The sequence below is a fragment of the Podarcis bocagei genome (genome assembly GCF_964188305.1).
Source record: "Podarcis bocagei genome assembly, chromosome: 8".
NCBI lineage: Eukaryota > Metazoa > Chordata > Lepidosauria > Squamata > Lacertidae > Podarcis > Podarcis bocagei.
Window position 1 is genome coordinate 87,446,190 of NC_138133.1, and position 24,542 is coordinate 87,470,731.

Sequence of the window (24,542 nt, forward strand, 5' to 3'; positions counted from 1 at the left end):
AGGGAGAGGCAGCGGGAGGACCGTTTGGGGCAGCACAGAGGCGGCGGGCACCCAAGCCACCACGTCACTCCCAGGAGAGGAGCAATGATTATTGTTGTTGTTTAGTCGTTTAGTCGTGTCCGACTCTTCGTGACCCCATGGACCAGAGCACGCCAGGCACTCCTGTCTTCCACTGCCTCCCACAGTTTGGTCAAACTCATGCTGGTAGCTTTGAGAACACTGTCCAGCCATCTCGTCCTCTGTCGTCCCCTTCGCCTTGTGCCCTCCATCTTTCCCAACATCAGGGTCTTTTCCAGGGAGTCTTCTCTTCTCATGAGGTGGTCAAAGTCTTGGAGCCTCAGCTTCAGGATCTGTCCTTCCAGTGAGCACTCAGGGCTGATTTCCTTCAGAATGGATCGGTTTGATCTTCTTGCAGTCCATGGGACTCTCAAAAGTCTCCTCCAGCACCAGAATTCAAAAGCATCAATTCTTCGGTGATCAGCCTTCTTTATAGTCCAGCTCTCACTTCCATACATCACTACTGGGAAAACCATAGCTTTAACTCTACGGACCTTTGTTGGCAAGGTGATTCTATTAGATACATTTGCTAATTCTACATATTCCATCAATTTCATCCGCCATTCCTCCTTTGTTGGTATAGTTCTCTCTCTCCATTTCTGAACATGTACCAGGGATGCAGAACTTTAGGCCTGGTGGCCAAATGAGGTCCTCTAAGCCTCTAAGCCTGGTCCTTCGGATTCACCCATCACCAGCCCTGCTTGTGTGGTCTTGCCTGCCTAGAATGTGCCCTCGGGTGAGGTTCCAGCGAAGGAAGAACGGCTTATTAATATGATGGAGTACGCAGAACTGGCAAAGCTAATCGCAAAAATTAGAGATCAAAATGATGAAATGTTCTTTGAGAGTTGGACATCTTTTGTAGAATATTTAAAGAACCATTATAATTGTTCAAAAATGCCTGCGGGATTTGAAATCTGAGCAGCAGCAGAAGAAAGACATTAAGGCTAATAACTCAGGATGTACCTATGAAGTGTCATAAGTTAAAATATGCAGCGTTAAATGATAAACATAGAACACCATGGGGAGGATGGGAAGTCAGTGGATAAATTAAAGGTATTGTTGATGGGAAAGTATGTAAACTTTGGAAAGCTAAATGAAATTCTTTCTTTGTTTAAAGAATGTGCCCTTGGCAATGCTTCTCACTTGTCTGGATGTGGGATAGACAGGGATCTATGAATCTACGTAGATACTAGCCTATGAGTCAAAGGTAAAACTCTCTACCCACTTTGGCCCCTAGAATGTTGCCCGAAAGGAAACATGGCCCTTGGGCTGAAAAAGGGCCTCAACTCTACTCGCGTTCCCAAGCTAGAGCCTGGTCCATTGGATCATGGTGGATCAGAAGGACTGCAAAAAGTTGTAGACCAAGCCAGGATTTTGTTTGACAGTGACCATCTCCATTGTCCCTTCAGGATCCAGCAAGGATCTCATGGTTGAATTGGCTACCATGATCCTAAGTGTGGGTCATTAAGGTAACAAAGGAAGTGGCCTTGTGCCAGAGGCCAGTGGGTGGGTCTTCCTCCCTCGCCTGGCTGTTGGTGAGAAGGACAAGGGCCAGAGGTGTGTGTGAGCTTGAAGATAGAAGCAGGTGGCAGCTGATAGAAGCCTGTGAGGGAGAGACATGCTTGATTTCTTAAGGACAGCTTAGTCAGGAGAGCATGAGACTCTTAGTCTCAGCGTTGTGGTTTGCAGTGGCAGACGAACCTTCTCTGGCATTCAGGGCCGGACGCTGAGGGATGGGGCGAACCGCCCAGTGGCGCACTCACGGCGTCCATACAGACTGCGCATGCACGCTATCCCATACAGAGTGCGCATGTGCGGTATCCCATATGGAGTGCGCACGCGTGGCAGCCCACTGCTTGCACACTCTGTACGGGATGCTGCACATGTGCACTCTGTATTGGCTGCCACTTGCATGGCGTTCGTACGGGCTGCTGCTCGTGCATGCCATCCATACAGGTGCCCCTACAGCAACCGTAAAGGCTGCCACGCGAGTGGCATGCCGTACAAACTGCACATGTTTGGCATCCCATACAGACTGCTTATGTGCAGACGGCATCCCGTACGGACAGCATGCGAGAGCAGCAGCCTGTATGGATGCCGTGTGAGCAGCGCCCATACTGACTGCGCGTGCCTCTGGCCGCTCTGCAGCTGCGGGAAGGCAGGGGCCATCTTGTCACCCCTCCGCCCCACACTTTGTGCGCCCCTGTGGGTTCGAGCCCCAGACTGGGCAAAAAGGTTGCAGCGGATTTGGAATAGAGGACGCTCGTGGTCCCTTCCATCTCTACAATTCTCTGTTTCTGCGGGAATCCAAGGCTATGGGAGAAGCAAGTCCTTCTTGGGGTGTGGATGCTATGAGCAGGCTAAGGTTGTACATATGTGTAAATAAACCATATACACAGTGGTACCTTGGGTTAAGTACTTAATTCGTTTGGGAGGTCCGTTCTTAACCTGAAACTCTTCTTAACCTGAAGCACCACTTTAGCTAATGGGGCCTCCTGCTGCTGCTGCGCCACTGCTGCACGATTTCTGTTCTCATCCTGAAACAAAGTTCTTAACCTGAGGTACTATTTCTGGGTTAGCGGAGTCTGTAACCTGAAGCGTATGTGTCAGAGCTGCTTCAAGATCCTAGCTCACAGAGGATCACGCTAGCCAGCGGTCATTAAGTAAAAGTCTTTATTGAGTTACAGTTTCCATTCCCAAGCTGCTGCGTGCAACTCTACGTCTAATGGCTAGATCGGCGAAGCTCCGTCTGAGTCTCCGCCCCTTGTGCACCAACTTAATATCCTAGCCCTGCTCCACCTTTTCCGCCTGACTGCTCTCCTCTGGGTCCCCCTGCCCCCCGGGGTCTCTTCCTTCCGGGATTCTTCTGACGCCGACCCCCCGGAACTCCCTGTCTCCTTGCGCCGGGCTTTAGGACCTGGCTCCCTTTCCTGGCTGCCTACTGCGTCACTTTCCTGTGCATTTGAACTTGGCGCACGCGCCCAACCTTCCACTTTCTGTCTGACCGTTTCTTCGCTCCCCGATGGAGGTGTGGCCACCCCTGACTCGTGCCCTCCCCCCTGTTGCGAGCTGCCAGCGCTTGATCTCTGGCGCTCCTCCTCTTCCCTGCTCTCTGGCTGTGACGCTGGTCCCGATTTCCAACTGCTCTCCTCTGAGTCCCCTCTGGCTCTATCTTCCTGGGGTGTCCCCCTAGGCTCCCCCCTTGCCCTGACCACTGGTGCTCCTTTCTGTGAATCTTCTGATTCACTGGAAAGACTCGGAGATCTCGGGTCGTCGTCATCACTCATCTTTTCTTCTGCCTCCTCCCCCTCGCTCTCTGTTTCCTCCCTTGCCCTTGCCTCTGCTCCTGAACCCCTGACATCCACCCCCCCTCGAAGCCCCCCGTTCCCCCCTCCCCTCCTTCCGGTGCGGGAACTGGGTGCTGCTGTGTCAGAGGGACGAACGTTGGATACAGTTCGCTTCCCGTGGCGGGCCTCCATCTGAAGTCTCCCGGTTCTGCCTCCCTGCTCTCGTCGACGACGGTCACCTCCGCTTCCATCTCTGTGCTGCCGTGCTCGAAACCAGGGTCGTCCCCGAAAACGTCCATGTCCGTCTCTCCCTCACTGCCTCCTGGCGGCGTTGCTCGTCCTGGACCTTCCTGCCACTTCCTGCGCCACTGCTCCTCTGGTCTATCGTCCCACCAATACGAGGGTTCTGAGGCAGATCCCGAGGGTGACCCCTCCGGGGAACGGGCGTCTCGTATCGGGTCCTCGTCCGAGTCGAACCCCCGGAACGTGCTGGCAGAAAGCGTTGGCGTGAAAAGCCAGTCGTCGAAAAATTCTGCTGGCATTGGTCTATGTGGGAAGAGGGCATGAAACTCGTCTTTGAGCAGAGGTTTGTCCAAGGCGTAGCCCGGCACCCAGCTGTTCGCACTGGCCGGGGTGCCCTCCTTGGCGAGAAGGTATTCTACCCCTTCTTCCCCCCATCTGGAGTCCAAAATCTCCGTGACTTCGTTGATGCGTTCCTTCTGTGCCACTCCCGCGTGCCCGGTTCCTTCTCTGAGCGGACTCGGTGCCGTTCCGGGTTCCTGAAACCTGTGCGGTGCCTTGTAGGGGGTGAGCACCGATCTGTGGAACACCGGATGCATTCTGGAACCCTCCAGAAGCGCCAGCCTGAAAGCCACCGGGTTGACCTGCTCTTCGACTTGGTAGGGCCCCAGTTGCTTATGCCCCAGCTTCTTCTTGGCCAACGACCTGGCCGGCACTGCGTGGGCTGCTAACCAGACCCAGTCTCCCACATGGATCTCTTCGCCAACCCTTCTGTGTTTGTCCGCTTGCACCTTGTATGCATGTTTGGCCAGCTCCAGGTGTCGCCGCAGCTGATCGTGGACCTCCTGCAACTCCGACGCGAACGCATCTGCTGTCTGTGGCTCCCCCTCCCCCATCCTTTCCAGTCCCGGGAAGGTTCTGGGGTGCCTCCCGTTGTTAGCGAAGAACGGCGTGACCCCCGTGGACACGTGCTTCGTGTTGTTGTAGGCAAACTCGGCGAGCGGCAGGTAATCCACCCACGTCGCAGGCTGTTGATTCGCATAACATCTCAGGTACTGCTGCATGATGGCATTGACCCGCTCCGCCTGCCCGTTGGTCTGCGGGTGTCTCGCCGACGCCAGGTTGATCTTGACGTTCAGGAAGCCCATCAGCTTCTGCCAGAAATTCGAGATGAACTGTCGCCCCCGGTCGGACAGAATAGACCGTGGCAGACCGTGAACCTTGAACACGTGGTCTATGAACAGTTTGGCGGTTTGCTCCGCCGTGGCCACCTTGGCACACGGAATGAAATGTGCCATCTTGGAGAACAAGTCCACCACCACCAGCACGGCCGTCTTGCCCCTCGAGCTGGGCAGATCCGTGACAAAGTCCAGGGCCACCCTCTCCCATGGTTCGACCGGAGTTTGCAGCGGTTCTAACAGTCCGGCCGGTGGTTTGTGCACCGGTTTGGCCCTCTGGCAGGTGTCACACCTCGCCACGTAGTCCGCGACCTCCCCTCTCATTCCGGGCCACCAGAAGTCCCTGGCGACTAATTCCACCGTCTTCTCCTTGCCAAAGTGCCCGGCAGTGGGCGCGTCGTGCAGCTGCTGCAGTACCTTGGCGCGAAGTTCATCTCCCGGCACGTAGATGGCCCCTTTGTGAATGAGCAATCCATCTCTCAGCTGGAACTCGTCGGTCGCTGCCGTGCCCCTTTGCACCTCTGCCATCTTCGCTTGCGCGAAGGAGTCATCCTGCAACGCTCGTCGCACCGCCTCCAGGTCCACTGTTGCCGCAGCGCACGCCCACACTGTTGGTGCGAAGATGTGCATGGCGGCCGCTGGCTTGGCGTCCTCCAGATATTGTGGCTTACGAGAGAGAGCGTCCGCCATGATGTTGGTGTCCCCCGGGACATACTCTATTCGGAAGTCGAAGTTCGCAAAGAACTCAGCCCAACGTATCTGCCTCTGGTTCAGGAACTGTGCCGTGCGCCAGTGCTCCAGATTCTTGTGGTCCGTGCAGACCTGCACCGTGTGCTTGGCGCCGATCAGGAAGTGCCTCCATGCTTTGAATGCTGCATGAATGGCCAGCAACTCCCTGTCCCAGATGGTGTAGTTCTGTTCGGACTTGCTGAGCTTCCTGGAGTAAAACGCTCCCGGCCGCCAAACCCCCTGCGGGTCTTTCTGCAGCAGGACTGCTCCCACGGCTCTGTCCGAGGCGTCTGTCTCCACCCTCATCGGCCTGCTGGGGTCGACATGCAGCAGCTGCTCTTCCGACGCGAAGAGACGCTTGAGTGCCTGAAAGGACTGCTCCACCTGCTCTGTCCAGATGAACTTCTTTTTTTTGGAGCTAAGCGTGTCCGTGATGGCCGCTGTCTGCATAGCGAAGCCTTTGATAAACTTGCGATAGAAGTTCGCGAAGCCGACAAACCGTTGGACCTCCTTCCGGTTGCGTGGGCTCTTCCAGTCCAACACCGCTCGAACCTTGGCGCTGTCCATGGCGAGCCCCTTGTCAGACAACTTGTAGCCCAGAAAATCCACCTCCGTCACGTCGAATTGGCACTTCTCCAGCTTGGCGTAGAGCCTATGCTGCTGTAGCCTGCTTAGCACTTCTTTGACGTGTCTGTCATGCTCCTGCTGCGATTCCGAAAAGATCAGGATGTCATCTAAGAAACAGACGCACGTCTTGTAGAGGAGCCCCGCCAACACGTGATGCATGAACGCTTGAAAAACGTGGGAGCCATTTTGTAATCCAAAAGGCATAACTCTATATTCGTAGGTCCCCAGTGGCGTGAACATGGCCGTCTTCCACTCATCTCCTTCCCGCATGCGAATGAGGTTGTACGCCCCTCGCAGGTCTAACTTGGTGAACACGCTGCCCTTCCGTACCTTTGCGAGGAGGTCGTCGATTCGGGGCATGGGGAAGTCCGATGGCTTGGTCACACTGTTTAAGATGCGATAGTCCACCACAAGTCTTTTTTGGGGCGTGTCCCGCTTCTTAACAAAGAATACAGGACTGCCCCCCGCTGCCTTGGACTCCCGGATGAAACCGCGCTCCAAATTATGATCTATGAACTCTTTGAGTTCCTGCAGTTCGTCCTCAGACATGGAATACAGCTTCCCTTTAGGCAGCGCCGCCCCCGGCAGCAGGTCAATTTTGCAGTCATATGGTCTGTGGGGGGGGGGTAGCCTGTCTGCCTCCTTCTCGCAGAAAACCTCCAAAAATTCTGCGTACTTGTGGGGAATCGCTTGCAGCGTGCCTAGCAGCAGCTGTGTCTCCTCTTCCTCTCCTTCCTGCCGGGGGACGATGCAGTGTTCAGCACAAAAGGAAGAGCCGAAGGTCAGCTGCCTCTGGTACCAAGCCAGCGTTGGGCTGTGCTTGTCCAGCCAACTCATGCCCAATACAATGGGCGTGTCCGATAGTTGAGTGACGTTGAAGCTGATGATTTCCTTGTGATTCCCAAGGCGCATCACCATTGGTGGCGTCTGCTTCACCACTTGCCCCCCTAGCAGCTCCCTGCCATCCACCGTGACCACCTGCAGGGGCAGCGTGGCCGGCAGCAACTGTATAGCGTGCCGGTCGACAAAGTCTTGCCCTATAAAGTCCGCATTGCTTCCCGAGTCAATGGTGAGCGGCACGTCCATGGTGATTCCATTGGGCAGCTGGAGCGATGCGGTGAGCCTCACTACTGGTTTGGGCGGGAGGGGGTCCATGGGCTGTGAAATCTCCGGGGACTTCTTCACTGACACGTCTGGCTGGGCCCCAGTGCCTCTTCCTCCAGCCAGACATCGTCGTTTCCCTGCTGTGGTCCTCCTTGTTGCGTTGCTGCAGTTACCATTGCTGAGGCTGCAGTGTGCTTGTGGAGCCTCCGGGGACACTCTTTCGCCATATGCCCTGGATCCTCGCAGATGTAACACTTCCTGTTCCCTCTAGGAGGCTTCGCTTTCACTGTTGTCGGTGCTAGGGCTCTGGCTGCTGATTGAGCCCTTGCACTTCCAACCTCCATAGGTTCCACTCCTCCTCCTGGCGGAGGCGTGGATTGCGCATGCGCTGCTTCTCTGGGAAGGAAGGAGGAGCCCCTGGCTGGTTCGCGCCCTCCACGCCCTTCGTCCCTGCTCCACGGACGTTCTTCCAGCCGCACCCCCACGGCTAGCGCCCTCTGAACGATCTCCTGCGTGGTCCGGGGTCTCTCCCCCCTCGCAATTTCATCTTTAACAGAGCCGTGCAATCCCTCCCAAAACAGGTCTCTTACAGGAGCCGAATCCCTGTCCCATTCCAGAGCACTGACCAAAGCGAAAAAGCGGGCATGATACTGCCTTACGCTGGCCCTCCCTTGTTTCAGTCCATGTATCTGCTGCCGAGCAAGATCCACGTCAATGCTTGATAAGAAGCACCCATCCATCGCTTTAATAAAGGCATCCGCATTTTGGAGCGCCGGATCCTTATCCCTCCACAAATTGCGCAGCCATGCTTTAGCTTCCCCATGCAAATGGGACATGATGAACCCCACTTTCTCTTGCTCATCTCTAAAGTCTTTTTTCAGCAGTTCCAGTGCGCACATTACATCTGCTCTAAAGTTGGGGTACTGCTGCAGGTTCCCATCGAAGTGAGAGACCAGACCGCCTGTTCGTCTCGCCAACCCAATTCCCTCCTGTCTGGGTGTCAGTTGCCCGTGCTTCGTAAGCATGTCCAACCTGACCTGGAGATCCCTGCAGGCGGCAGCTGCCTCCTCCTCTCTCTTCCTGGATGCGAGAGCCTCGGCATTCAGTTGTGACACTGCTTTTCTGAGTTCCTCTATCTGCTGCTCAGCCGTCATGTTGTCTGCCGTTCGTGAGCTAGCTAGTAGGCACCTGCTTCTCTCCTCTCCTCGAGGCTGTAGATGCCCACAATTTGGGAGACGGAGCTTACTGTCAGAGCTGCTTCAAGATCCTAGCTCACAGAGGATCACGCTAGCCAGCGGTCATTAAGTAAAAGTCTTTATTGAGTTACAGTTTCCATTCCCAAGCTGCTGCGTGCAACTCTACGTCTAATGGCTAGATCGGCGAAGCTCCGTCTGAGTCTCCGCCCCTTGTGCACCAACTTAATATCCTAGCCCTGCTCCACCTTTTCCGCCTGACTGCTCTCCTCTGGGTCCCCCTGCCCCCCGGGGTCTCTTCCTTCCGGGATTCTTCTGACGCCGACCCCCCGGAACTCCCTGTCTCCTTGCGCCGGGCTTTAGGACCTGGCTCCCTTTCCTGGCTGCCTACTGCGTCACTTTCCTGTGCATTTGAACTTGGCGCACGCGCCCAACCTTCCACTTTCCGTCTGACCGTTTCTTCGCTCCCCGATGGAGGTGTGGCCACCCCTGACTCGTGCCCTCCCCCCTGTTGCGAGCTGCCAGCGCTTGATCTCTGGCGCTCCTCCTCTTCCCTGCTCTCTGGCTGTGACGCTGGTCCCAATTTCCAACTGCTCTCCTCTGAGTCCCCTCTGGCTCTATCTTCCTGGGGTGTCCCCCTAGGCTCCCCCCTTGCCCTGACCACTGGTGCTCCTTTCTGTGAATCTTCTGATTCACTGGAAAGACTCGGAGATCTCGGGTCGTCGTCATCACTCATCTTTTCTTCTGCCTCCTCCCCCTCGCTCTCTGTTTCCTCCCTTGCCCTTGCCTCTGCTCCTGAACCCCTGACAGTATGTAACCTGAAGCATATGTAACCTGAGGTACCACTGTACTAAAGACATCACAGTCTTCTCTGTCTCACATCCAGAGGAAACCAAACCCTGGGTACTCCTGGAATCTTGCACTGTTCAGAGATTGCGGTGGCGTGCAACATTGCCTAAGGCCCAGCAGTTCCTTGGGTTTGTGCAACCACTGTGTCTCTGTTCTCTTCCCTCCAGCCTTCGGATAAAAGGAAGGCGGATTAGGCAACAGGCACAAGCAAGAGGTACATCACTGCGCCACAGCCCATTCCTTCCTGCTCAGAACTAGCAGTCAGACTTTGACTCCTCATGGTTTCCTCAGCCAGCCACTTTCAAGTACGCTTCTCAAGTCTGCCGCTGTAGAAATCATTTCTGAAAGTATTGCCAAGACCCAGCAGTGATGCACTGGCAGCTCGGTTTAGCTGGAAGGTCAAGATGCAAGAAGACCTCTGGATCTCTTTCAGCATCGAAGGCTGAATCAATTCCAGCCCTTTATTTCTTAAATCTAGGGGTGTCTGCTCTTGAGTTTAGAAAATTCTATGCCATGGCAAAATGGTTTGTTTTTAAGGTGCTACTTGATTGCCAGCGACTGAGTACACATTACTGGCAATAAGGTCCTTCTTCTCTCTCACTGTCTCTCTCTCTCTTTCAATATTTTATTTTTCCATTTTCTAATTTTGCATCATCCAAACATCTTTTTGCGCAACAAATTTCATATACCCAATATTAATATCAACCCCCTCTCCCCTTTCTTCGGTTACTTAAGTTATATCTTTTCCTCTGCATATCCAAGTTAAACCTAATTTTTTTTGTCCAAAACAATCATATTTGAAATATTTCACTGCACGTTTTTATGTCAACCCTGCTAATGGTTTAAGTTGTTTACAATACTTCTATAAATATTCAACAAATGATCTTGAGTCTAAATTTAAAACTTTTTCTTCCTGATTTCTTACTCTTCCAGTAAGTTTCACCTTTCTCCATACTCCAATAATTTCTGCTGCCAATCTTCCTTGGCTGGGACTGCCTCGTCCTTCTATCTCTGGGAATATATCATTCTGCCAAGTCTGGTCACATACATAAATAATCTCTTCTGTTCTTTAGGTATCTCTGAACCTATTATCCCCAAAAGGAAATCTTCTGGTTTCTTAATAAAAGTTATCTTGGACATTTTTTCAACTCTTTATATATCATTTCCCAGTAAACTTTAGGCTTTTTACAAACCCGTCACATATGAAAAAGGTACCTTCTTTTTCGTTGCACTTCCAACAATTATTGGATTCTGATTTATACATTTTTGCTAGTTTACTAAGTGTTAAATACTATCTGTACATCATTTTCATTCTCTTTTATCCCATAGGTAAAGGTTAAGGGACCCCTGACCATTAGGTCCAATCATGGATGACTCTGGGGTTGCAGCGCTCATCTCGCTTTATTGGCCAAGGGAGCCGGCGTACAGCTTCCAGGTCATGTGACTAGCATGACTAAGCCGCTTCTGGCAAACCAGAGCAGCACACAGAAATGCCGTTTACCTTCCCACCGGAGCGGTACCTATTTATCTACTTGCACTTTGACGTGCTTTTGAACTGCTAGGTTGGCAGGAGCAGGGACCGAGCAATGGGAACTCACCCCATCGCAGGGATTCGAACCACTGACCTTCTGATCGACAAGTCCTAGGCTCTGTGGTTTAACCCACAGCGCCACCTGCGTCCCATAGCATGCTGTAAATTTCAAATCTACAATCCACAATTCTTCCCATGCTTCCATTTCAACATTATATCCTATATCCATTGCCCAAGGTCATTCTTTTCATCAATTAGGATCAAAGCTGGTTTGGGGCAAAATATATCAAAATGCAATGTTTTATAAGAAGCAGTAGGATAGATACGGGAAAGACAGGCTAGCATTCTGTATACACCTGCTTCCCAAACCAACGGTAGTTGTACATCAGATATACATTGGATGTGCAAAGTAAATGCGAGTGTGTACACAGTCTTTAAATGCACACATACCTGGAATTAAGTCCTGTTGAACTCAGTAGGGCTTCCTTTTGAGCAGGCACACATAGAACTGAACTATAAGGATCTCAGCATGGCTGCAGCAGCAGGCAAGGTGAATTAACTTGGTAATAAAACAGTCATTTTAGAGCTACGGTTTCCATTTTTTATAGGCGCATGACTTCTCCTAGTCTGCTACACACAGCTGATGACTGGAATAATCTCCAACCATTAAAGAGTTAGTAAAGTTTAATATGTTGAAAATGAGTTTTAAATTGATTAAAGTTTATGAACAATGCATGCCACATAATAATTATACCACTTGAGGTTGGCTTTTTTTAAACCCCCCTCCCTAACTTATCCTTGGTGAAAATTAATCTGGCTCCTCACGTTCTCATCTTTCCTTGTTGTTCTAGTACCTTTTATGCGTCGCCTTGATTGCTGTCAATTTGTTTCTTTAATGTAAGCAATTAAATGGCTGATAGTTTCTGCTGGCTTTCAATTATCTCCTTGCCTGACAATAGCACCAGCTGCAACCAATTTTCACAAACCAAATTGCACAGAAAGGTTTGGTCTTGAAGACTTTGGTGCACTGGGGAGAGGAGTTGTTGTGTGGGGTGAAGAAGCCAGCAAGGATTTTCTTTTCTTTTCTTTTGGTTTGTGTTTTTATTTACATTCATTTTTACTTTTTATTTCCACTAGTGTTTTTTTTAAATAAAAAGATATTTGATATTAACCTTGTATAATTTCTTTCAAATTTTAATACAATTTATCGGGGGGGGGGGGGAGAAGAGAAGTAGCTAGAAGTTCTTCCAACAATAAGAAAGTCCTTCAAAGAGTAGTCAGTCATCTTGGCTGTGTCATCATCATTGAGAGCCAGTGTGGTGTAGTGGTTAAGAGCAGTGGACTCGTAATCTGGTGAACAGGGTTCGCGTCTCCGCTCCTCCACATGCAGCTGCTGGGTGACCTTGGGCCAGTCACACTTCTCTGAAGTCTCTCAGCCCCACTCACCTCACAGAGTGTTTGTTGTGGGGGAGGAAGGGAAAGGAGAATGTTAGCCGCTTTGAGACTCCTTAGGGTAGTGATAAAGCGGGATATCAAATCCAAACTCTTCTTCTTCTTCTTCATCTTCTTCTTCTTCTTCTTCATCATCATCATCTTCTTTCCACAGTTAAAACAATGCTCAAGGTGGCTTACAATAGGAAAGAATTTACATAATTGCAAACATAGCAAAGTAGTCTTAAAAATAAACAAAACAGTTTTAAAACTACATAACCAAACTGAACAATTCCCACATAAAAATAAAGACACAGAAAGTTAATACCAGGTAATATCAGCAACAACAGCAAAAACTCCCAACAAAACTTCCCTCAAAATACAGTGGTACCTCAGGTTATGTTACCTTCGGGAAACGTAATTTTGAGTTACGAAGTCTGGACGTTGTCTTCGGGACAATGAAGGAAAACGGCAAGATTGCTAGAACTTGTGCTTATTGTTATAAGCAGTAATAAACACATAGCTTACACACCATCGAACCACCACCGCAGCCACAGCCTTCCTATCCCAGAAGGTAGGCATATATCTATATATAGCTGCTCTGTTACAGCATGACACTGATTGGCTGACCTAAACCAATCCTTAACTTTCACCTACTGTTGACCAACCAATCAGGCTGTCTCTAGGTGGACTTCTGTCTCTGGGCAGACTGCCAAAGACATCTCACAGTGTATACTTCCAGGTTCCGCCATGCGCGCATGCGCAGAAGCCCTCTATCGCACTGTGTGCATGCACATGAGTGGCGTCTCTGGATGTGGACTTTTCGGGGTAAGCATGGACCCCTGGGATGAATTAAGTTCGTATCTGGAGGGTCCACTGTATCCCAGTCCTTGCTGGGCAGCAGCAGCAGCGGCAGCAGTCCTTATGAGGCCTGTCAGGCCCTGCCCTGGGCCAGGTGGGGAGTGGCAGGAGCAGGGCTCTCAGGCAGGGGAGTAAGTAGCTCATGCCCCAGATGAGGTGCAGGAAGCTTCTTTCTTCCGCCTTGTGTGACCGGGGAGTCCTGGGTGTGCTTTCTGGTGGGTGGGCAATGAAGTCGGGGAGGCAGCAGCATGGCGCAGTGTGTATGTCTGTCCCAGATTTTTGTCAGAAAAAGTTCTTCAAGGGAATCCGATTCTCCTCCCTCACCAGGGAATGGGGAATGGGAAAGGCAGAAATGGGAAAGCAAGAAGTTCCTAAAGGTAAAGGTACCCCTGACTGTTGGGTTCAGTCACGGACGACTGTGGGGTTGCGGTGCTCATCTCGCTCTATAGGCCGAGGGAGACGGCGTTTGTCCGCAGACAGCTTCCGGGTCATGTGGCCAGCATGACTATGTCACTTCTGGCGAACCAGAGCAGCTCACAGAAACACCGTTTACCTTCCCGCCGGAGCAGTACTTATTTATCTGCTTGCACTTTGACATGCTTTCGAACTGCTAGGTGGGCAGGAGCTGGGACTGAACAAAGGGAGCTCACCCCATTGTGGGGATTTGAACCGTCGACCTTCCACTCGGCAAGTGCTAGGCTCTGTGGTTTAGACCACAGCGCCACCCGCGTCCCTAAGATGTTCTACCATGATATTTTATTCAATATTCACACACAGAGAGAGATGGATGATGCCGCCTCTCAGAGTTGTTCCGTGTTGCTCTGAGTAAAGTCCAACCCCTTTGTCTCTCCTATCATACATCATCCCTGCGCTGGCTGATCTGGGCTTTCTTCCTCTGAGCTTTCTGTTCTACTACTCTCAATGCTCGCCTGGTCCTGGGAGAGGGGTGGTCAGTAATGCTTTCTAAAGACACTGAGTCTGTCAGCTGTCTCTCCCCTGCTGCTCCCCTCCCAATATTTCCCAGCTTCTCCCCTCTACAGCCTCTGAACTGTGCCCTTCTGCAAACCACTGTTCTAAATCTATATTGTCCTGTTTCCGGGAAGGTTCAGGAGGAGGCAGGAGCGGTCCCCGCCATTCCTCCTTAGTCCAGCCTCTGACAGAGGATATATTAGAAGCATCTTTGCCCTCCCACCTGACTCCTCCTCATCCATCTTCCTGCTGGGAAAGGAGTCTGCTTGCCCAGGGCTTCACCTGTAACTGAAGCAGAACAGCAGGCAGGCCGACCATCCCTTGTAACTAATAATCGACACGAGCACGCAAGAAAAGGAGCTTCCTAATTGATGACAGCAACCCCCGCCGCAGAGAGGGATAAACTGGCAGGGCTACGTTCTAATTTAATTTGGGCTGAGGAATATCCCATCAAATAAAACAGAAGCCGGCATTGGCTGGAGACAAATTCAGCTCTCAGTCGTTTTGTCTTGTAAATATCTTCTCCTCTGCTGTACCTGTCAGGGGACCTCTCGGTTTGCTCATTTTGCACAATAACAGCCGGTTGGGCTGCAGGTTTGTAGGGAGGGAAGCAATATAAGTCTTGGGTAGGGGCAGTGCTTTTTTTCTGGGGGGACACATACCCCTAAACATTTTGTGAATCTAAGTTTGGCCTCATTGAGGGGCAGAATTTCAATATGAGTAGGGAAATGAGAGTACTCCTAAATTTTTTTTTTAGAAAATAAAACCACTGGGTAGGGGAAAGTGTTTGTCAAACCAAGAAGTACAAATGATTCTTTTTTCTCTTTTTACTCTGCAATACAATAGATCAGATGTAATATTAAGGAGAGGCAGTCAAATGCGGTTTAAGTGACTCATGGTCTGCCAGGAGGTGCCAGGATCAAGTGTTTGCAGGTAATCCCTGCCACTCTCTACATGGCCAGCCAGGTTTTCCCGCCCATCCTTGATGTCTGTTGATTTGTGACCATCACACTCCCCGACCATCACCTCAAGCTGCTTCATAAAACACTCCCCCAAAGGCAAAGCAAAACCCCTAAACTTCAGCTAGTTTATTTATCATCACACTCCATGTTGTTGTTTAGTCGTTTAGTCGTGTCCGACTCTTTGTGACCCCATGGACCAGAGCATGCCACTCCATATGCAACCTTAAAGAAGAGATGCTGTTGATTGATGCTTTTCTTTCAAAAAGTGGGACCCCCCCCCAAAGGAAATAAATTATACTTTTGGATTTAGGTTTTGGACCTTTCTAAACAGCTGAAATCCCAAACAGAATTGAGTACATAGTTCATAGTTAAACTATGGAACTCTCCTCTGCAGAAGGCAGTGACGGCCAGCAACTTCTATGGCTTTAAGAGAGGATTAGACAAACTCATGCAGGTGAAGAAGTCTATCAATGAGTGCTAGGCATGATGGCTGAAGTGTAGGTGGGTTCCCCTGAGGCAAGACACAGTGATAACAACAGGAACCTGTATTGAACTACCAGAACTGGGCAACAGGGGCAAAGCAACTGCTTATATACATTTCTGAAGGCCTGGGCCACTCCCACTCCCAACGTGATTGGCTGTCCAAACTTCCAAGCTGCGAATCGTAACTCAGAGTTTTAGGGCCAATGGCAGAGGCCCAAATCCTGAAATGTTCTGTGATTGGATATCATGTATTGAATCAGAACACAGGGGCTCAGAATCCTTAGTTCAGACTCAAGCTCAGGCAAACACAGACCACTGAATACACAACAATGGCTACCTTCTGCTGCAGTATTTCTGAATACTAGTTGCTGGATGCCACAGGAAGTGGAGAGTGCTCTTGTTGTCATGGTCCAGTCTACGGGCGATCAAAGTCCCAGCTGAGGACGTTGGGACCAGGGGCAAGATGGCGGGGTGGGAGCAGGAACGAGAGTCCAGAAGCCAGGGGTCCAAGGGTCAGGAAGCAGGGAGTCATGAAGTCAAGGGTCCGAGGGTCGAGAAGCAAGGAGTCATGAAGTTGAGGGTCCGAGGGTCGAGAAGCAAGGAGTCACAAAGTCAAGGGTCTGAGGGTCGAGAAGCAAGGAGTCACAAAGTCAAGGGTCCGAGGGTCGAGAAGCAAGGAGTCAGAAAGTCAAGGGTCTGAAGGTCGAGAAGCAAGGAGTCATGAAGTCAAGAGTCTGAGGGTCAAGAAACAAGGAGTCACGAAGTCAAGGGTCTGAAGGTCAAGAAGGAAGGAATCATGAAGTCAAGGGTCCGAGGGTCAACAAGCAAGGAGTCATGAAGTCAAGGGTCTGAAGGTCGAGAAGCAAGGAGTCACAAAGTCAAGGGTCGAGAAGCAAGGAGTCAAGGAGCCGAGGTCAGAGGATCAGGAAGCAAGGAGCTAAACACAGCACAGCAGGAAACGTGTTGCTGTGGCAAAGAGCCAAAGGGAAATGCTGACCTTATATCCCTTCCTAGCTCTTGCCACCAGGTGCTGTGAGTTACCAAGCGGCCTCACCTGTGCGGTCATGCCTTGCCTCTCCAGAACAAACTTAGGAAGGCCCCAGTCCTGCAAATCCCTACTGGTCACAGGACCTGGCTCCTGCACACACTCCTGACACTTGTGTTCCAATCCTGCTTGCAGGCTTCTTACGGACGTCTGGACTTGGTGTTTAATTGGCCTGACTCAGGAGACATTTTCCACATCCTTAAAATCTATACCCATCTGTGGAGTTAAATATGCTTAACTCAGTGCAACAGGAGTGAAGAACCTCAGGGCTGGACCTCAAATGTGATATGCTAAGCCTCTGTTTGGTCCTTGGGTCACACCCCATCTCCCAGGCTACACAACCCTGGGGCACATTCTCCTTTAGTGTTGTTTTTCTTCCTAGCTTGAATGTGCTCTTGAACTGTGATGATGTTTCTTGCTTGCCTGGATGGAGTGCAGAGAGAGCTGTGGGCGAGCGTGTGTCTCTAGAAACTAACCTACTATACAAAAGGAAAATTCGGCATTGCTTGCTTTTGATTTTGGTCTAGCCTACATCTAGCTTGCTGAAGAAATGAACCTATGCTGCCAATTCTCATAGTAGACGAGTATAAAGTAAGCAGCACATACGCGGCACACACATGCTTAAGTCGAGAAAGAACTCAGCATATGCAGTTGAATGTATGTAAACGCGGCAAAATCTTGAGGGAGAATTTCCTGAAGAAAGAAATTAAATATTGTAACTAAGAAGAAATGTAACATATGGACTTGAATGTTTATAAATATATCAAAACCGTGAGAGAGATTTTACTGAAGAAGCCCAAGACTCTTCATGGGCGAAACAGGTGACAAACACCGGCACCCTGTCTAACTCTTCTGCGTAACATCACTGACACTTCGTTTTATCAAACTTACCTTTGTTGATATCTACAGGAGCCTGGCTAAAGGAACTTTAAAGACTGAATTTTCCTTTTGGACACAATTTGAATGAGTTTTCTATTTGTGGCTTCTGTAGTAGATCTTGTACACAGCTCTCTCAATTTTTGGATTATTAATATAAGATTTAGAACGTACAGTAGTGCCTCGCAAGACGAAATTAATTCGTTCCGCAAGTTTTTTCTTCTTGCGAGTTTTTCGTCTTGCGAAGCACGGTTTCCCATAGGAATGCATTGAAAATCAATCAATGCGTTCCTATGGAGACCGTCCAGGGACAGAGGGGAAGCGCCGCGCGCCTTCCCCTCTGTCCCCGGACCTGTTTTAAAGCAAGGGAAGGGGCAGCGGGGAGAATCGCTTCTCCCCGTTGCCGCCCCTTGGTTCAAAAGGGGTCCGGGGAGAGAGGGGAAGGCGCGCACGCCTCCCCCTCTGTCCCCAGAGATTGCGGGGCTGGCAACGGGGAGAAGCGATCTTCTTCCCACCGCCCCTTGCTTCAAAAAAGGTCCGGGGACAGCGGGGAAGACGCGCTGCGCTTCCCCGCTATCCCCGGAGCTTGCAGGGCAAGCTTCATTTTGCGAAGCAAGCCCATAGGGAAATGCGTCTTGCGAAGCGGCTAAGAAAATGAAAACCTCGAACGCGAGTTTTTCGTCTTCCGAGGCGTTCGTCTTGCGGGGCACCACTGTAGAATGGTTTGGTAGTGTTATGCGTGCCGCTTATGTGCTGCTTACTTTAAACTGGTCTACCTCTAGAATGTGGCTCCTGGAAAGTTGTGTGGAAAGGAATGTGGACCTTGGACTGAAAAAGGTTTCCCCAATCCCTGTTGTGAAATATTGTTTTATTTTTATTTTTTAGTATTTACATATTTGTAAACTGCTTTGCAGCCCGTAAGTATTACAAGGTATTAATAGCATATATAGAATTGGCAAGAGTGACAAATAGAATAAGATCAGGATGAACAAAGTATTTGAGAAGATTGGAAATGTTTTGTAGATTATTTGGAAACGTATTGTGAACATATTAAAAAGTTAACAGTGAAAGAATAAATTCGGCAGTATGGAATCTTGAGATATAAAGTTGAGAAGAAAAAGATATGGGGGGAAATTAAAGTATGTAGTGGAAAAGAAAGTAAGAAAATGAACCATGGAAAGGGTGAAAGGGGAGTCAATATCAATAGTGTGTTTTTTTTTAAAAAAAATGGTTTCAAGCTTGAAAACTGAAAATGATAAATAAAAATGGAAAAAATACGACAAAAGGGTATTAAACTAAAAAAAGAAAGAATAAAGTTTCCTAAGGTAAAAATGAGATGAAATGCAACCTTCTCCACACAATAACAATAACAATAAAACCATTCCTGCAAACTCTAAAAATAACCATTTTTACACGTATTCCATTAATTTGAGCCTACTGAGGGCCGACTGTGGGCATTGCAGGGGGTTGGACTAGATGGAAGGTCCCTTCCAACTCTGAATTTCTGTGATTCTGTGACTGCGTCACTGCATTGACCACTTAATAATGAAGGACATGATCCGGTGAAAGCCAAGTGCTTTTGAAAGCCCATTGATTTTAGTGGGAGAGCAAAGCCTGCGGTTAAATCTCTTCCGATTGAAATCGATGCAGCTTCAAAGTCCTTAAATTTAGATGCAGCATGTCCAATGAGAGTAGTAATAAACGGTAACCATCTGAGCAGAGTTCAAAAGTAATTGTGATACAGACAGTCCCTATGCACTGACCCGTGATCAGACAAGAGACACGCAGAAGATTTTTTTGGGCGGGGAGGAGGGAGAAAGAATGAAACAAGTTCTTAGCTTAGTACTCTGTAGCAGCACTCCATCAGCTACTGTATTTCAAGCAGCTCTATTGATTTCCCCCCTTTCCATTGTTCGTTGCAAATAAGATTATAAATAAGAACCTAACGGACAACTTAGAAGGTTTAAATCTAGAACATCTTTCTCAGTTAGTTGGTGTCTGTTTGTTGAATTTCTTTTGTGACAGTAGGGAGAAGTCCTCTCCCTACAGCTTTATCATCTATTATGGACTGGTATTATACTTAAACACTTTAGATTAAAAAAATATATAAATGGCCTCATATGGTCTTCCAGATCTCTGCCTTTACATCTTGCCTTCTTTGCCCTCTGGTTGCTCCAGTTTTTCCTGCTTCTGAGCATCAACAAATAGGACCAAGGAAGTTCACAATCAAGATTTGTTACTGATTTGTTTGCTACTATGCTGTGGGTTAAACCACAGAGGGCTTGCCGATCAGAAGGTTGGCGGTTTGAACCTCTGCAATGGGGTGAGCTCCCGTTGCTCGGTCCCTGCTCCTGCCAACCTAGCAGTTCGAAAGCACGTCAAAGTGCAAGTAGATAAATAGGTACCGCTCCGGCAGGAAGGTAAACGGCGTTTCCATGCGCTGCTCTGCTTTGCCAGAAGCAGCTTAGTCATGCTGACCACATGACCCAGAAGCTGTACGCCGGCTCCCTCGGCCAATAAAGCGAGATGAGCGCCGCAACCCCAGAGTCGTCCACAACTGGACCTAACGGTCAGGGGTCCCTTTACCTTTACGCAATGCTCTTTTGAGAAAATTTCAGTGGAAGTCAGTTTTAAAAACAAACGAATAAGCTCTCTCTCTCTCTCTCTCGCTTCTCTCTTCTCTTTCTCTCTCTTAATTCCTTTTCGGTTCCTTTTTCTTTATCTCTTCCTCTTCCTTTTCCCTCTTCTCTGCCTCTGGATTAATGTTTTGGTTTCGACCAAAAAATAAAGAAAGAAATTTGACAACAATCTTTGCATTTTTCTTTACAAACTTTTATCTATATATATAGACACGGGTGGCGCTGTGGGTAAAACCTCAGTGCCTAGGACTTGCCGATCATATGGTCGGCGGTTCGAATCCCTGTGGCGGGGTGAGCTCCCGTCATTCGGTCCCAGCTCCTGCCCACCTAGCAGTTCGAAAGCACCCCTAAGTGCAAGTAGATAAATTGGTACCGCTTTATAGCGGGAAGGTAAACGGCATTTCCATGCGCTGCGCTGGTGCTGGCTCGCCAGAGCAGCTTTGTCACGCTGGCCACGTGACCCAGAAGTGTCTTCGGACAGTGCTGGCTCCCGGCCTCTTAAGCGAGATGAGCACACAACCCTAGAGTCGGACACGACTGGCCCGTACAGGCAGGGGTACCTTTACCTTTACACACACACACACACACACACACACACACACACACACACACACATATATGTGTGTGTGTGTGTGTGTGTGTAATGAAGAAAATAAATAGATAAATAAATAAGTATCAAAATACAGTAAGTTTCCTGAGTTCCAGAGGGGCACTCATAATGATAATAATAAAATAATAAAATTTTATTTATATCCCGCCCTCCCCAGCTGAAGCTGGGCTCAGAGCGGCTAACAAAAATATTGCTTCCATGAGCTACCTGCTACATTGGTTGCCCCAGTTCTTTGGTTATATGGTAAAGTCACACATAATCTGAATAGTGTGAATCAGGCATGTTGTTCATTACAGATGAACAGTGACGCCTAGCTCTCAAATAGCTTTTGGCACTGTCCTCTGCAGAGATCAGGAAACAATAAATGTATCCCTCAACCAGCCCTGGCGAAAGCTCGTACGGTTGTACCTTGGTTCTCAAACATAATCCGTTCCAGAAGTCTGTTCCAAAACCAAAGCGTTTCAAAACCAAGGTGGGCTTTCCCATAGAAAGTAATGCAAAATGGATTAATCCATAATGTAACATGAATTTTACTATCTAACGGGAGCATTGATCCATAGAATGAAAGCAATAAACAATGTACTGCAGTCTCTCAATCAATCAATCAATCAATCAATCAATCAATCAATCAATCAGTAGCTGAACTGGGTTCCACACAGTCACAAAAACAAAACAAAAAGAGCTGCAAAAACAAAAACGCAAAATAAATAGCAAAAACAGACAGACCTCAGCGTAACACTCAAAATGGAAGTGTGGCACTCAAATCGGAAGCAAAACACTCAAAACGGAGCATGTTCAGCGTTCCGAAAAATGTTCTCAAACCGGAACACTTACTTCCTGGTTTGCAGTGTTTGAGTTCCAAGTTGTTTGAGTACCAAGGCGTTTGAGAACCAAGGTACCACTGTACATCTTTATGAATGCAAAATTCCCATTAGAAACTGACAATTTAAAGATCCCGCTGAGACTAACGAAGTGCGGCAAGATCGTGCTGGCATGCAGGTTTCTGCAGATGTGTGCAGAAAATAAGTTGCCCCATAGTGAGCCTTTTCAAAGATGACTGCACTTTGTAAAATTAACCATGTGGCAGCTCGCCTCTGACAGTTACAAGCAAACCTAAGAGAAGCAACAGGAATTATGACTCTTGAGTGCTTTCCCCCCAGGTTGGCCTAGACTTCATCAGTAATTAACTGCTGCCCAGTATGACTGACTAGCAGATGGCCATTTTGACAATAGCTGGGATGTGGTTGGAGGGAGGGTTTGTCTATTGCAAAGGACCCTAGCTGGGTGCATTGTGAATCTATGGGCTCTGCAGAGATGTATTGCACTCCTGCTAGCAGATATCGATCACTGATGGCTGGAGCACTCAAGGTCAGGTCGGCCTTCACTGCAGTGGTGTACTTGAGAGCAACAGTCCCCGTTGTCAGAGCAAATGTCACCTGTCAGTTACACTAGGAGTGGAAATAGAGGATATGGCAGTCTTCTAATATGAATTAATTCTACTCACAGTGATCCTGTATGTTTCCAAGCACAATTCAAAGTGTTGGTGCTGACCTTTAAAGCCCTAAACAGCCCCAACCCAGTATACCTGAAGGAGCGTCTCCAGCCCCATCGTTCAGCCCGGACACTGAGGTCCAGTGCCGAGGGCCTTCTGGCGGTTCCCTCTCTGAGGTTACAGGCAACCAGGCAGAGGGCCTTCTTGGTGGTGGCATCCACCCTATGGAATGCTCTCCTATAAGATGTCAAAGAAATAAACAACTATCTGACTTTTAGAAGACATCAGAAGGCAGCCCTGTTTAGAGAAGTTTTTAATGTTTGATGTTTTATCATGTTTTTAATATTCTGTTGGGAACTGCCCAGAGTGGCTGGGGAAACCCAGCCAGATGGGCGGGGTACAAACAAACAAACAATTATATCCCATGATCTGCACACAGTGATCCCAGGCCAGAAACCAAAGTCTAAAGGTAAAAGGTAAGGGGCCCCTGACCATTAGGTCCAGTCGTGACCGACTCTGGGGTTGTGGCGCTCATCTCGCTTTATTGATGGAGCATGTGGCCAGCATGACTAAGCCGCTTCTGGCGAACTGGAGCATCGCATGGAAACACCATTTACCTTCCCGCCATAGTGGTACCTATTTCTCTACTTGCACTTTGACGTGCTTTCGAACTGCTAGGTTGGCAGGAGCAGGGACTGAGCAACGGGAGCTCACCCCGTTGCGGGGATTCGAACCGCTGACTTTCTGATCGGCCAGCCCAAGACTCAGTGGTTTAACCCACAGTGCCAACAGTGTCCCTTATTTTTTTACAAACATATGCATTTTTGTGTGGACACTTTACTACAATGTATACAGTTTATCTCATTGCAAAATTCATTGCCTTGCAAAATTCGGAGAAGTATAAATTTCAAAGGATGGCTGTGTCTTGTTTTGACAAGTGCGCATTAGGGATGTTCTCCTTTAAATGTGAACTGAATTGAATTCCTCCACCATCCCCACTCAGGTCATGATCTACCTGGATCAAATCAGGTGGGGTGCTTTGAAACCTGACTTCTGTGGATTCCTCCTCTCACCCTAGTTATGAAATTATTTTCTGCAGAGACAGGCTGGGCCTAGACCCCTTATCAGACACGGCTTGTCAGCATCTAGGAAAGCAAGGAAAACAACAGTGAAAAGCTGCTCCTTTCCCTCCCAGAGATCTTGCACATTTGGTAGATGACAAGAGGCAGCGGCAGATGTTTGACATATACAAACATGACAGGAAGGAAAAGGTGGTGAGTTATACAGGTTTCTCCTGCATGATAAGCAGTCAGGCTCCCCGCTCATCCCTTGCGATGCTGCGCCGAGAGAGTGAATCAAAGGAATTTTATAAGATGGTTTATGATTGCCGTCATGTGGATTTGGCAGCAACTCATGAAATAATAGCCACACAATAGCAAGTTGACATTCAGCAAGGAAGAGCTCAATATCTAAGCCTGTACTTGATTTACAGGTGTCTTCTCTACCTTGTTTCTGGTAGCTGAGAGCTACTGTTGTCGGTTGGATTGCGCAATGATGAGGATCACACCACAGGTCTTACCTAGTTCAATGTTCTGTTTATCGCAGCAACCAGGTATATAGCTGCTGCATGGAATAGTGGTTAGAATGGTGGTCTAAGACCTGAGATAAAAGGTAAAGGTAAAGGTAAAGGGACCCCTGACCATTAGCTCCAGTCGTGACTGACTCTGGGGTTGCGGCGCTCATCTCTTTATTGGCCGAGGGAGCCGGCGTACAGCTTCCGGGTCATGTGGCGAACCAGAGGAGCAGCACATGGAAACACCGTTTACCTTCCCCCTAGAGTGGTACCTATTTATCTACTTGCACATTGATGTGCTTTCGAACTGCTAGTTGGCAGGAGCAGGGACCGAGCAATGGGAGCTCACCCCATCGCGGGGATTCGAGCTGCCAACCTTCTGATCGGCAAGTCCTAGGCTCTGTGGTTTAACCCACAGTGCCACCCATTCCTGCTCACTGGGTAACCGTGGACCACACTTAGTCTCTCAACTTAACAGAGTTGTTGCGAGAACAAAATGGGGAGCAAGAGAACCATGTATGGCACCTTGAGCTCCTTGGAGGAAAGGTGAGATATAGATGTAGTAAAAAATAAAAAAATAAAAAATAAAAACTATTGCTAGATCTTTCCTGCTTCATGAAGTAGAGATGTTGGAGAATTTCAACAAAAACGAAATGGAAATTGCTACCCTTTGCATGTTCATCTGTGGTTAGGAATGGAAGTCAGCCAAGAGAATGCAATTTCTATTTGAACACATCACTGTTCTCTCTCTCTCTCTCTCTCTCTCTCTCTCTCTCTCTCTCTCTCTCTCTCTAAGTCCATAAACA